Source organism: Palaemon carinicauda, chromosome 37, assembly GCF_036898095.1.
Source record: "Palaemon carinicauda isolate YSFRI2023 chromosome 37, ASM3689809v2, whole genome shotgun sequence".
Taxonomy (NCBI): domain Eukaryota; kingdom Metazoa; phylum Arthropoda; class Malacostraca; order Decapoda; family Palaemonidae; genus Palaemon; species Palaemon carinicauda.
The window spans coordinates 46,749,210-46,763,647 of NC_090761.1; the positions used below are offsets into that span (position 1 = coordinate 46,749,210).

The window sequence follows — 14,438 nt, forward strand, 5'->3', positions numbered from 1 at the left end:
TGAGCCTAAAGTTCTGCATCATGGGCCAGACTGTGAGACCTAACCCTATGATACCCATTTTATAAATTGGACTATTCTTTAATTTTGGTTGCAGTCAAACTTTCATCTGTGCCCCCGCATTAAAGATTCTGTTAATAGTCTTTGCAAAGAGCATTTCTCAGTGTAATTATTTTTCTTTTAATTGAGCCATATCCAAATTTTAAAAGCAGAAGGGTCTTAAACCTGAAGTTGCCCATTAGCCTATGATGAATATTCTCTCGTCAGCTACGAATGCTTCCAAATTTATTCTGCATTTTTCTTAAGTTATGAATGATGCCCTAATCAATAGTTATCTCCTCGATGGAAATCCTCCATGTTCAGTTGTAGGATATAAGCATTACGGCCAATTTGTTGCCGGTAGTTCAGTCCCTTCAGTGTTTACATGCGCTTATGCATGACAGGGGAACTTTAAAACTATTCATCTGGAAAACTGATGCCATGAAAACGACTGGAATTGCAAGTGTGACAGCATACTTAAGGTAAGTGAATATAGATGAGGTTTAATTTGGGAACCATGAATTACTGGAATCTCCCGGATTTACTGGAATTTCCAGGTAAATACTGGAATCCCCTTGAAAATTACCAAAATCCCCTACAATATCACTGCAAACCCCTAGAAATCGATAAATGGTATGCGTTTTTATTAATTTTCAGATTCTCATTTCAAACAGAAAATATATGTTTTCTTGTAGTAAATATTGTGATTTGACCGAATTTGACCTTCATTTCAACCGTAAACCAACAGAACAACCAATGCGACTAACTTTGAGTAGCCGAACTACATTGCCCTGTAATACAGTGAAATATTACCCAAGTAAATTAATTAAATAAAATCTGTATATTAAAGCATTTTTCTATATACCCTTTACACAATATATAAAAGGCTACAAAAGGGTACAGAACCTAACAAACCCACCTAAGCTAACCTAGTAGTTCCCAGGTCACAACCCCTATCTGGGGCAAGCCCCCGGACCCCCTTCCCAGGTCACAAACCTTCCCAGATCACAACCCCTAGCCAAGGTTCTATCTGCAAATATACAAAAAATGTAAATGCTAAAAACATAAAAATAACTTATTTTGATAAAAACACATATAATATTTATCGATTTCTAAGGGTTTGCAGTGATATTGTAGAGGATTTTGGTAATTTTAAAGGGGATTCCAGTATTTACCTGAGGATAAGTGTAAATCCGGGGGATTCCAGTAATTCGAGGTACCGGTTCAATTTGTAATAACGAGACGTATTTAGTGCAACACCTTTGTGACAAGTTAGGAGGGTATTTTTTTACAAGAGCACACTCTCCATTTACTCCAAAATTATGTATTCCTGCAGCTCTCCTCTTTTTTTTTTTTTTTTTTTTCAGTAATTAGGAGGTTCTTTTAAAGCTGGGAAAACAAAAAAATAGCAAGATATGTTGTAAAAGGGGGGGGGGAGGGGGAAGGATTGGTTGAGGAGGTACTAAACGACTTGGAACTGACATTGTCAACATAGTCAACCAAAGAGAAGTTCGTGACGTCAGCTTACATTCGGTATACTGTATATTCAAAATATATACTAAATTAAAAATGGATCAATTACTCAAACATGTCACTATTTGTGAAATTTATATATATATTTTTTTTGGTAACACTTTGACAATAAATATTTTTTCAAAGAAACTTTTTTACGAGAAAGACTATTTTTGCAGTGTATGACTGTTTTCATTGGCGGGAAATTGTCAGGCATCCTTAGGCAGTGGTCTATAGATTGCGTTAGTATAGCAAAACGTCGTCTGGGAAAACTTGTCACTATCAAAATAGTTTCTTTAAAAGAAAACACTTTTAATAAGATTTAGTGTCAAATATTTACTAAATATAGAATATACATTTCACAAATAGTAACACTTTTGATTAATTGATCCATTTTTAATTTAGTATATATTTTGAATATACTGTATACCAAATGTACGCTGACGTCACAAACTTCTCTTTGGTTGACTATGTTGACGATGTCAGTTCCAGGTCGCTTAGCGCCTCCTTAACCAACTCCCCCCCCCCCTCCCCCCCCCCCCTCCCGAAACATATCTTGCTTTCCCAGCTTTTAAAGAACCTCTTAATTACTGTAAAAAAAAAGAGGAGAGCTGCAGGACTGCATAATTTTGGAGTAAATGGAGAGTGTGCTCTTGTAAACAAATACCGTTAGGAGACAATATGTGATACTGAAATAGGACTCTGACATTTTAGCAAAGACTACACTTTCTCAAACGCTGCCTTTTTTGTCGGGTTAGGTAAAACACCAGCACGACTCATTAAATACATGACCACTTGTAACACGTTAGGTTAGGTGTAGGACACAGATTGGGTTAGAATGTACCCTGCAATTACCAGGCAATTTGCGATATAGCTTATACTTTCATAGGTAATTTAGTTTTATATCAGGCCTATTATCAAAACTTTAAAGTAACACTTTATCTAATTAAAGAATGTTTCGAAATAATCTTGCTTAATTTATATCACAAATGAGTTGTCAGATATAGGCTAGGATCCCATAGTAAAACAAAAAGAAGGGATTTAAAATGGAATTTTTTTTTTTTCCTTTTCTTTTGTGGATTCCCATGAAGAATTATGAGAAAGTGGGGTCATAGGAAACAGGTTTTTGGATGAAAGGAAACATTAGTAGTAGCCTATTGCAGTTTTAACAAAGGGAAGTTATTACATTTTTTATTGATATTGAATCATCTCAATGTGAACATTATGTATGATTATTTTTTGGTGTTTTAAACCCTTTTGGATTAATATATGATACTTTAATTACCAGCGAAACTGGAATTGGCTAGTTTGGCATTTTTCTTTATGTGTATAATGGAGGCTGGGGCATGATAACTTACATATTGCTCGATTAAAATATGAAGTATATTTTTCACTTTTAAGTGCATTGTTTACATTTGAGAGACTGATGCCGAGTTATTGTGCATGCGTTGTTTCTGATTGGTTTCGGGTGCTTTCTGTGTACTGTATTTACCATGACCTAATACTTTTTTTTATTTATTTATTTATTTATTTATTTTTTTAAGCTTCTAAATATCAATGCATGTTCCCGGATGTTGTTCTACAACAGTAATTTTTTTTTCCACCCTGGCCCCCTCCCCTTCAGTTCAAGTTTAACCACCATCACATAAAGAGTCTCTAAGAGGGAAATTAAGGGATGTACAATCTATTTCCAAATTTTGTGTAATTTCGTGTATGTCGGCAGTTGATTATGAGGGAAACTTTCTCCGTTCAGTGTATAGCTATTGTTTCTCATATGAAAGTAAAAAATAACCCCGAAATAATGACCCACGTGGATCGCAAGCACAGCTCAGCATGTACTGCTTGCCAGAACATAGGAGCTGTGAGATGATGTTTATTTGCAAGCGAAGCGACCCGCGGCGGAGCAAAAACCATTAGAATGACATTTAGTGAATCATAGATAATTATGGTACTTTAATTTTCAGCCACTTACATGAACCATATATTTTTCCTAGTGGTTGCCTTGTGGTTATTTTGCATTTCTGACCATTATTATAGCTGCAAATCACTGATTTTTTGGCATTTCTCCACCTAAAAACCCCAATTTCCCACAGATGCCCCCCCCCCCATAATTGTATTCTATAAGGGGGTCCACAAACTCATGAACAGTTCGTTTGCCCCAATAATCATGGTCAGAAATGTATAAAACACATCTATTTGGCTAGAAATTAAATTATCATGTATTTAACCAATTTTGATAATGATTTCTGTCGGAAATCCATAGTTTTTTAATTATGCTGGGTCGACTATCATAACTGAAATGGTATAACTTTGCACTAAATATCATCATCAATTACATTTGAAACACTTACTTTAAAATATACCATGTACCAGTCTAATTGTATACTGTATTTAAATTAACTTTTTTAAACTTTGTTGTTTTTGTCAGTCATCATTATGAAAATCGATCCATTATGATAAAAAAAATATTTGCAGTGATCAAAACCGAGTAATAGCAATGAAAAACTGGAGCTTTTATTTTCCAGGACTTTTGGACACAGAAATGTGATTTTCCATCCTATTTACTATAGAGTTATTTAAATATCACTTTACCTAATTGAGCTGATGAATTATTGGTTTTTGCTTTGCCTTAGCTCGCTTCGCTTGTATTTCTGCATTAACTATCAGTTATACAAACTTAAAAAAGGGAAGAATACACACAAAAGGGGTGAGTTTCAGCTTCGCGCTCCAGCATCTGTTCGAACATGGAATTCCATTTCCTGTCAACAAACTAAAGATATCAAACCAACGTTTCTACCCTAACTTTTCATTATTAACATAATTAAGGTAAAAGCTATATTTATATTCTATATTCCAATATTGAAAACAAATAACAAAGAATTAAAACGGGCCTTTTATTCAGTTCGAACAAGTAACTTACAACAGAAGTACCACTTGTCAGTGTTTTTCTGAATTACTGGGTGGTAGGAGCAAAACGCAACTTTTTCTATTGAAATCTGTAACTTTGTTAATAGGGGTATCCACCAGTAGGATATTGGATTCAAAATAGTTTATTTGCAAAGATTTATTCAATTATGTATGTTTCAATGTCGTAACTAATGTTGCACTGTTCTATAATGGAACCAAAATCTGAATGGGACCATGCTATATATTATAGCAGTGCATTGTTGGTAAGAAAACCAAATCCTATTTAGTTTTTAATAGCGAGTTATAGGAATAGAGATAATGCTGATACTTGATTGGTTATTTTGTTTTGAACTCTCCACTAAAATTTTGAATTGTTCCAGCACTAAATCCAAACCTTTCAGCTATTTACCATGGAAACATATTTTTGCGACAGCTGAAAAGATCCTAGAATTTTAAGATAATTTGTATGACAATGCGTAGAATATAGAGGTCAACATTGGATGGCATTTGTGCACTATGAAAAAGCTTTTCAGAGTGTGCACCGGCCAATTTTGTGGAGAGTCATGCATTTTTATGGAATTCCTCTTAATATGACAAATTCAAATTAATTGGCGTGGATTTTCATATACTCAAATATGAACCAAGTTTGAAGTCTTTGTGACAATTATGTCCAAACTTATGGCTGATTGCGTGAATTGGACATTTTGCTTGACCGTGACCTTGACCTTTGACCTTGACCTTCCAAAATTTAATATTTTTTAGCTTTTTACATAACTGTTAATCCATGCAAGTCTCATTCACAAACTAACACACACAAATTGCAAACTATACAAATAGGGGCGAAAACATAACCTCCTTCCAACTTCGTTGCTGAAGGTAACAAAAAGTATGGTTTTTATTGAGAGTCACTTCATTTTCGGCCAGTATCATCTTGGCAGTTATTTTATCGTATCCCAGCCTTTCCATCTCTTTAGTTTTTTAGGGATAGCTTCGACTTCAAACCCCCCTAATTCATTCATGGGCACATCAGCTTCAGGTATATCAATCAAATTATTCCCATCATATCTCCTATTCATAACCTCACTAAAGTGTGCCATCCAACGTTGTCTTCTTTCTTCTGGTTATATATATATATATATATATATATATATATATATATATATATATATATATATATATATATATATATATATATATATATATATATATATATATATATACATATATATATATATATATATATATATATATATATATATATATATATATATATATACACGTGTATATGACACGTCAAAAATTATGGTTAAATATTTAAATAGATATGCGCACACAGATTCAACCCTTCCCATCCTCTCATCAGGGTATGACAACTCCCTCTCTACCCTACCGGAGTAGTTATACCTCTGTCAATGTTGCTCAGTGTGACTGGAAAGATATATATATATATATATATATATATATATATATATATATATATATATATATATATATATATATATATATATATATATACATATATATATATATATATATATATATATATATATATATATATATATATATATATATATATATATATATAAAACCAAACACTTGATCTTTATTAAAGAGTGGAGATGGGTAAACAGTAAAGTAGGGTGAGGCAATTTTGGACACCTTTTTAGTAACCTTTGTACAAAATCTATATTAATAATTCATGACCAAATACCAAACATGTTTTCAAGAGAGGGGGGTCTCATTTATAAAAAATGGCTTGTTTCATAATCATCAAAGAATTAGAAATTCTCGTATTACAGTAATAAAAAAAATCTCAGAGGCGAGGCAATTTTGGACACGTCTGTATCTCCGTTAAGCGCCAACGCTCAGTTGGGCAAACTATGACAATTTGTGGTCCCTATCAATATAAATATGCTAGAAAAAAATTATAGACTTACATAAATTTTTGTGTCCGTAATCCAAGATTGTCCGATTTTGTCTCGCCTAGAAAAAAGTGAGAAGTTTGCCTGTCCAATTTTGCCTGACCATGGTTTTGAAAACTGTCCAATTTTGCCTTACTATATGAATATGTAAATCAAACTTTGTATTCGAGCACACAAATATACTTTTATGTATAAATATGCATATATGTAATCATAAAAATTCAAAATAAGACATAAGGGGTGCAGTAAAAGGGGTGTCTGCCCAAGGTGACACCCTAAAAGTGAGTGACACCCTGAGATTTACATTAAAAAAAAAGTTTCTTTCTAGCTCGATGTTATGATATGATTTTCAAAAAGTTATTTAATACTGGGGACACTCTTAAAACTGTTGACACTCAGGGGGTGAAACCTTCAAAAAGATAGACCAAAACATGGTAACATCCTCGAGAGGGTGTCAACCCAAATGCTAGAAATATCTAAAAAAAAAAAAACTACTATATACATTGTTCCTATAATAATTCACATATCCAAATGAAAATTTCAGGAATTGAAATAGAATATATTTTCACTGTTCCTGCTAATTTCCATGTTGATAACTGTCATGTTGCCTTTTTGATATGGTGTTAAATGGAGTAACATTAGAGTGAACAGCATGATAGATACATCAAGGAGGGGCAAAGCTGATCCCATAAACAATATTTGTCCTAAGTTGTACCTATCCATTTTATTCTTATCATTGTTACCTCATACTATGAACGAGCCATCAAAGAGATACTTTTACCTACAAAAGAAAGGGATACAATCGAAGATTTAAGAAAAAAAAAGATGAAATGAAGAAAAATAAAAGGAAAAACACAAAGAGAGATAGAAACATGACAAATCATGGAAATACAAAGCAACCAAATATCTCTCCATTCTTTAAGAAAAATGTCTGCAAACACTAACGTAAATACAAAAAAATCTAAATTGACCAGGTAATAAATAGTGATAATTGAACTGCTAGGATAGTCCCGATAGTGAATGATAAGGATTTATTTATACCTAAAATAAAAGAAATAAAAAAGAAATTCAAAGTATTTTGGAAGATATTAAGGATCGTCCATTATTTTGCATTGGTAGAGCAACAAAGGGGTTTTTAGAGGCAGGAGGAGGCTAAGTGACTCGGTTTGAGCTAGATACTTGAAGTCACTGCCCACATATCATCATCATCATCTCCTCCCACGCCTATTGACGCAAAGGGCCTCAATTAGATTTCGCTAGTCGTCTCTATCTTCAGTTTTTAATTCAATACTTCTCCAATCACAATATCCTACTTCATGCTTTATATTCCTGAGTCTTCCAACTCTTCTAGTGCCTTGTGGAGGCCAGTTTAAAGTTTGGTGAACTAATGTCTCTATAGCTTGTTATATTTCCCAGAGTCCTCCTTCTCTTGTTATCAATGGCTATGTGATCTATTTGATATTTGTAATTGCCACATGGTGAAGTCCTTGTGGATCTCCTTGTGCTGGAAAAGAGTACCTCCAGTAACAAGATTGTTTGTTGAACAATGATTTATAGAATGTGTCCCATTTTCATTTGCAACTTCGCTAAGAACCTCAACACCCATCACATTTTCTATCCCTTGATTATTCCTTCCAACTTTAGCATTGAAATCATTAATCACAATTTTCATATCTCTCTAGGTTCTCACCTATTATACTCTGCAGTTCTTCACAGTATTCATCATTCCTTTCTTCAGGGGAATCATTTGATTCGCCTTGGAAGATGGAATCTTCGGGATCTTGAGTCCTTCTGTGAAGCCTCTTCCCTTTTTGCCCGGCGGGCATGCTGTCATGCGTTTGTGGCGAGGGGAACGGGGCAATTTTAACCTGTTAAAAAGTTTTCATTCTTTTTGCCTCTCGCGCGAGTACGAAGGAGAGTACTGGAGCATTGGCGCACAGGATGCTGCTGGTGCTCAGTTTCTGCTGAAGTACAGTTTTTGGTGAAGGCACAGAAAAGCGCTGGCGTGCAGGAAATCAATGCATAGGGTGAATATACAAAGAATAGGCCAGACTATTTGGCCTCTATTTTGAGGTACCTTACCTCTAGCATTAGGGGCTCTTTGACTTTTTATTTTGATGTGCCATACATAACATTAGAGGATATTTAAGCTCTATTTTGAGGTGCCATACCTTTAGTATTAAGGGCTCTATGACCTCTATTTTGAGGAACTATAATCTTAGCATTATATGTTCTTCGATCTCTAAGTTGAAGTGCTTTACCTCAAGCATTAGAGGCTCTTTGACTTCTATTTTGAGGCTCGTTACTTTTAGCATTAGAGGGTCTTTGACCTCTATTTTGAGGCTCCTTACGTTTAGCATTAGAGGCTCTTTGACCTCTATTTTGAGACTGCTTACTTTTACCATTAGAATCTCTTTGACTTCTATTTTGAGGCTCCTTACTTTTAGCATTAGAGGGTCTATGACCTCTATTTTGAGGTTCCTTACTTTTTAGCATTAAAGGCTGTTTGACCTCTATTTTGAGGCTCCTTACTTTGAGCATTAGAGGGTCTTTGACCTCTATTTTGAGGCTCCTTACTTTTAGCATTAGAGGCTGTTTGACCTCTATTTTGAGACTCCTTGCTTTTAGCATTAGAGGCTCTTTGACCTTTATTTTGAGGCTCCTTAATTTGAGCTTTAGAGGCTCTTTGACCTCTATTTTGAGGCTTCTTACGTTTAGCATTAGAGGGTCTTTGACCTCTGTTTTGAGGTTCCTTACTTTTAGTACTAGAGGCTCTTTGACCTCTATTTTGAGGCTCCTTACTTTTAGCATTAGAGGGTCTATGACCTCTATTTTGAGGCTCCTTACTTTTAGCATTAGAGGCTGTTTGACCTCTATTTTGAGGTTCCTTATTTTTAGCATTTGAGGCTCTTTGACCTCTATTTTGAGGCTCCTTAATTTGAGCATTAGAGGCTCTTTGACCTCTATTTTGAGGCTTCTTTCGTTTAGCATTAGAGGGTCTTTGACCTCTGTTTTGAGTTTCCTTACTTTTAGTACTAGAGGCTCTTTGACCTCTATTTTGAAGCTCCTTACTTTTAGCATTAGAGGGTCTTTGACCTCTATTTTGAGGTGCTCTACTCTAGCATTAGAGTTTCTTTGACCTTTATTTTAATCCCCTTACCTCTAACATTAAAAGCTCTTTGACCTTTTTTGGGGTGCTTTATTTCTAGCACTAGAGGGTCTTTGAGACCTCTGTTTTAAGGCGATTAGCCGCTAATAGTAGAGGCTATTTGACCTGTTTTTAGGTGACTTACCTCTATAATTAAAGGCTATTTTTTATACTTCATATAAAGGCTTTCCTTCTCTATTCTCTTCTGTCTTATATAGTTCTTCAAGATCTTCTTTGCTTAGTTCGCCAGTCTCCTTCGAGATTTCAAGAGACATTTCAGTGCTGCTTGTCCTCGGTTCGTCAGATTCCTCGGAGAAATCGATGGCTTTCATGTCTTTACCTATAAGGGCGATGGGTAAAGACATGGATGCCATTGATTTTTCGGCATACACTATACGCCATCATACTAAAGTCAACGAAGAGCAACACATTATATTTACCAATGCCGTCCTGATATGTTCTATCTTCAATGCCGAATTTTGAAGAAACACACGTCGCTCACCGCTTTGCACCAATGCAATCCAATTATAGGACATCGTCGCTAAACTGCAAGCAAATTATCCTCCAAGGCGCTTACATTATGATCTTCAAAGCTCGCCAACTTCGGCAGCACCTATCCAAACTATCTGTAGATGAAGATGTTCCGAATAGCCTCCAGTTCATCCTGTAGTTGTAACAAAATTCTCACAGTCGGTTACATGTTCCGCCAGAACGCGAGCTCTGTGAGTAAAGTGAAATCCTCCTCCCAATGTTCACTGCGTAAACTTCCATAGCTACAGTACATACAGATCGTGAGGTGTTGCAAGGTATGTTTAAAAAAAGAGAGAGAGAGAGAGAGAGAGAGAGAGAGAGAGAGAGAGAGAGAGAGAGAGAGAGAGAGAGAGAGAGAGAGAGAGATCAAGTCTTCAGAAGTCTTTTGGAATCCGGGGCGGAGCCGTTGAGAACTACTCCGGGAAGATTCCGTTCTGGAGTCATTCAGAACTCTATGCTAAGTCTACGGCTATTTCTTCTGAAGTCATTTGGAGAGGAGATTCAGGAAGATTTTCTTCCGAAATCGTTCAGAGATTTCTGGAATCATTCAGAATTCCGTGCTAAGTCTATGGAAATTTTTTCTGAATCCTTTTGGAGATGCACGAAGATTTTCTCCCGAAGCCGTTTAGGACTCGCGAAAAATTCTCTTTTTTTTCTCTGGTTTCAATAGGCCCTAATAACAACAACAACAACAACAACAACAACTATAACTATAACTATAACTATTATTTTTATAAGTAACAATCTGCTACCTACAGCTCTCCATTTGGTTAATGCCTTTTCTGCTCTTGGTGTCATCATCATTGTTCCTACCCCTTCTCTTCTAACTCCATCTGTTCCTTAGGGCCAAGATATCCAAACTATATTTCATAAATTCATTCTCTACTAGCTGTAACTTCCCAGTTTGATTCATGGTTCTAACATTTCAATTACCAATTTTCAATTTTTCTTTAGTATTTACAAACCGGGAGTTTCGTAGCAACCCACTACGGCCGGGACTGGGGGCAATTCTTTCATTTTCACTTTCCATAGACTGACTAAATCCATAGAGGATTCATAGACTAAATTCATCAAAGAATAGCCAGTTTCTTAGTGATGCGCATCGCCTATCTAAATAAGGCAAGTGACCCCTGCCGGTCCATATTAATTCCAGTAAGATCAACTGCTGGGCATTAGAATTAGAGGAGTAGCCAGAGCACCAAACGGATACATACGTTTTTCAACTTACAGATGGAATTAATGGTCCTTTATTTATGGAACCCATGCCTCAAAGAGAATGTTTAGTGCCATATTTAAAAGAACTGAAGCTGTTTTTTGAGCCATCGGGTGAATTAAATAGACCAGTCATATATTCAAGCATTTAAATTGTCACGTGTATGGCTATAGTATATATTGAATTGTTCACCTTTATTTCAAATTTTGTACTTGTCCCTATTTTTTCATTAACAATAGGTTTGATTATTATTTTCTATGAAAAGAAAACTTTTTCCTTTTTATTTTCTTATAAATTAATATGATTTTCTATTGAAATAAATGATAGAAAATATTTTCAAAGAACTATCATTTATTTATATTTCTAGTTAGAATTATTAAGAATATATATATATATATATATATATATATATATATATATATATATATATATATATATATATATATATATATATACATATGTATATAAATATATATATATATATATATATATATATATATATATATATAGATATAGATATAGATATAGATATAGATAGATAGATAGATAGATAGATAGATAGATCGATCTACAGAATCTATTACTTAATAACTTATTATGAATTGATGTTTTTTAAATTAAGTGTCCAAAATTGCCGTACCATTTTTCAAGGCGAGGCAAAATTGGACACTAGATATTCCTTTTTTTTTTTCATTCATTTTTTTATTTTAAACCTTCCTTTAGCATCATCCACTAATTTGTTTTTAGAAAAAATAATTTCATGTATTAATTCTGAGAAACCCTAAAATGAAGGTGAGGCAATTATTGGACACCCATATTCAACAATTTATGTAGGGGTACTTAATACTTTTTAAAAACTAGACATACTAATAATTATAAAGTAGAAGGTTGGGCAATTTCTAATAGCATTATAGTTTTCGAAAATTATAAATAGTTTTAGAGATATTGTATCTGTCCAATATTTGCCTTACTTGTCCAAAATTGCCTCTGTCCAAAATTGCCTCTGTCCAAAATTGCCTTACCCTGCTATAGACAATGTGTATGTATATCGTGTATTGTGAATAATATTTATTCCCACAGAATATCTCCAGTGTTTCTTTTTGCTGTTAAAGTAATTTTTACAGTTGAAACGTTACGAGCACCATGAAATATTAGGGAAAATGAAAGATAATCAACAGGATTATATAAAAGTACACACTGGTTTATTAACACGTTTTCATTATTTTTACAAAGGTCCAGTATGTTATCAACAAGAACAACAGTGTAGTCACGGTGTCCGGAAAACACAAATAATTTTGTTTCAACAGGATGCTTAATCCTATCAGCCAGTATTGTTAGTAGAAGATGCGAAACTCGATAAGTGATAAATAGTGCGTAACTCCTCATTTCTTAAACACATTTGGAGGGGGATCTATTTGCTCGGGACTTTTTTGAAGTCCCTTGGTCATCCCCACACTTTTAGAGCTAAGAGTGAATAGACTGTTTTGAAACTTCGCTTGCAAAACCATTTTTTTAAAAATTGAAACAGGGAACATGTAAAGGATGAATATATATTAATTTATGAATATTTTTGATTTGGGGAAAATAACTTTGCTGCCTGTTGCATTATAGGTGTAATAGACATCATAACATGAACACATTTCAAAACACATGGCTAACTTTAACAATAATGGGAAGAAAAAAAGGAAATTACATAATATAAATTAATGACGTTTACTTTATTTGATAAAAGTGATAGTGTATCTTAGAATTTTTAAAAGCAGCCTTTTTGTAAAAAAAAAGGAGTGTTTTGTTACTGATAGCGTTAAATCGTTTTGATATGTGTACAGTTTCAAGAAGAAGGCGGTTGCATTTCATAAAGCTAATGATGCAATCTTGTGTTGCCTCATGTCAAGAGAGAGAGAGAGAGAGAGAGAGAGAGAGAGAGAGAGAGAGAGAGAGAGAGAGAGAGAGAGAGAGAGAGAGAGAGAGCGCCTTTTTGAAGCTCAAAGGCAACTGGCGGCATCGAGTGAGAGCTAAAAGGTCTTTCTGGCTATAAGTATTATCCATTTGTTTCCTTTAGATTTGATTTGGCGTCCGCCAACGGAGTAGATAACTAGCAATGTCTATTGCTATATTTTGGACCCATGACTAACATTCAACCTACCTAGATATAAAAGTAATGCCAGGTACAAGTGTACAAAACTTGGCCTCTCTTTACATGTAAAAAGACATAATTTTACATTGTGTATTTTTGGCTCCTTCCTGGTTTGAAAGACACTTTTTCATGACACATGTGCTTCTTTTCTTGATACAAAGTCCTAGACATTACAGTCTTACAATGAAAAAGTTCTGGCTATGGGCAAAACGCCCAGCTCACGATTCTCATAAATGTTCCAGGATCTAAACTTAGAGAATATTCATCCAAATAAGTTATCGTGCAAGTTAATATAAACCTCTGTAAAAGACTCAATCGTGTTTATGATGATATGTTAGCCGTCGTGCACAAAGACACTCCATGTGCATTGGCGTTTGCATAAAAATTGCAACCATATACTGATAGATTTAATGAATAACGTCAGTACGATGTGTCACTAGATTGAAATTCTATAATAATTTAGCGTGAGAACTGTAGTACAAGAATCATGTTCTTAGTGTTGACATGAGATAAATTCACGCTTTATGTCAAAGGATTCCTTTCAGAATTCAGAGCAGTGAACGTGAATACATCAGTCATTAATACCAATTTTGACCTCATCACAAGTTCAAGCGTTATATAAAATGGACTGCCATTTATAACTGCAAATTATTCTGAGCACAACACATTGATGTATAGTGATTATATTGTTCAAACAATAAGTTGGGTGATCATGGTCTGGAATTAATGTAATCTAAAACTAAAGTCAAGTCTATAGTTCAGTTCGTTGTTTCAATACTATTTCACGAATCATTGATGTGCTAATTTCTACAAAGTTTCATTTTCTCTAATAATAAATATTTTCAAACTTCATAGACATGTAATAAGGTCAAATCTCTATATGATGAGGTAAAATATTGATATGAATATTTTTTCCAAGAGAACACATTATCAGCATAACTAATCTGATTTATTTCATGGCCATTACGAACTTAATTTGTGAACAGTTTCCAACAAAAAATGAAGCCAGAAAATACTCAACTTGCACATAAC

At 34.3% G+C, this 14,438-nt stretch overlaps 1 protein-coding gene across 1 annotated transcript in view; it reads left to right on the forward strand.

Moving 5' to 3' along the window:
• Window positions 1-395: 395 nt before the first annotated feature.
• Window positions 396-14,438, forward strand: part of trsn (translin) — a 223,885-nt gene continuing 209,842 nt past the window's right edge. The window contains exon 1 of the mRNA XM_068361117.1: window positions 396-518. The gene's annotated coding sequence lies outside the window, so the exon portion shown is untranslated. The remainder of the gene's footprint in view (window positions 519-14,438) is intronic.